General features: G+C 34.2%; 1 protein-coding gene across 2 annotated transcripts in view; it reads right to left on the reverse strand.

Moving 5' to 3' along the window:
* Positions 1-1,043, reverse strand: part of LOC106684092 (uncharacterized) — a 42,803-nt gene that overhangs the window by 34,441 nt on the left and 7,319 nt on the right. Inside the window, exon 1 of one of the 2 annotated variants that reach the window (XM_014425967.3) lies at positions 610-709. The exons of the other annotated variant lie outside the window; for it this stretch is intronic. The gene's annotated coding sequence lies outside the window, so the exon portion shown is untranslated. Of the gene's footprint in view, positions 1-609; positions 710-1,043 lie in introns of those variants that run through there. 2 annotated transcript variants of the gene reach the window in all.

Below are 1,043 nucleotides of genomic sequence, written 5' to 3' on the forward strand. Positions count from 1 at the left end.
AGACCAATGGTCAAAAACCGTATTATGACTTTTAGACAGGACTGAAACGTAAAGATCTGTTCATAACAAGATACTGAATTTTTGATCCGACTATAGTACATTCATGTTTCAATCACAATATAATATACAATGCTCATACACTTTGATTTTTGGTAGTCGAAATTTAGAAACGGGTTGAGGGGGAAGCTCTTTCTGCATCATAACACAAAAAGAAAATGCAATCCTGCCCCGCCGGACCTGCCCTGCCAAGATCCCCGGAGAGCTACGGTCCTATATCACTTTTGAAATATTAGATTAAAACGGAAAGAGGAGACTTTGAGATAGTTAAACCGAGCAATATTTAAAAAGCCCCTGAAATTGAAAAAATTTGAATGCATTTCAGGCGCTTTTTAAATATTGCTCGATTTAACTATTTTAAAGTTTCCTCATCCCCTTTTAAAGTAATATTTCAAAACCATACCTATTCATAAGGTGAACCCGTCACGCAAATGTCTCACAGCAGTTTTACAAAAATATATGCAGACCGATTCCTCTTCAAGTGCATTGTGAAGTAGAATAATGAAAAAAATAAAATTAAACATATACATAAATATGAATAAAAATACATACAGATATACAGCTATATAGAAACTCAGGAATCGATCTAAAATGCATTCATTGCAACAATGGACGCAGTCTGTAGAGTAACTCGCCAAGGTCCAGCTGCTCTAGGATGCTAGTGGGCGGATCTCTTGAATACAGCCATGTTGCGCAAACCAAGCAGAATTTATTTTTAGAATAGTTTCGTTGTTACGGCGAAAGAACCAAAACAAAATCAAGTAAATCGGCAGAAGTGCGATAATTAAACGAATTATCCAATGTGCACTTTTTTGAATAAATACTTATTTAGATAAATATTTTGCTTCCAAACTCTTCCACTGCAATGTATCCTTAAATTATTTTTTGTTATTATTCTGGTTAAATTACCTTAGTTTTTTTGTATTATATGGTAGACATATCTGCATTCCTCTTTTTTCCCTCGGTGAATAGAGTTGATAATTAGA

This window comes from Halyomorpha halys, unplaced genomic scaffold (assembly GCF_000696795.3).
Source record: "Halyomorpha halys isolate HHAL.00 unplaced genomic scaffold, Hhal_1.1 Scaffold542.1, whole genome shotgun sequence".
In the NCBI taxonomy this organism is placed as follows: domain Eukaryota; kingdom Metazoa; phylum Arthropoda; class Insecta; order Hemiptera; family Pentatomidae; genus Halyomorpha; species Halyomorpha halys.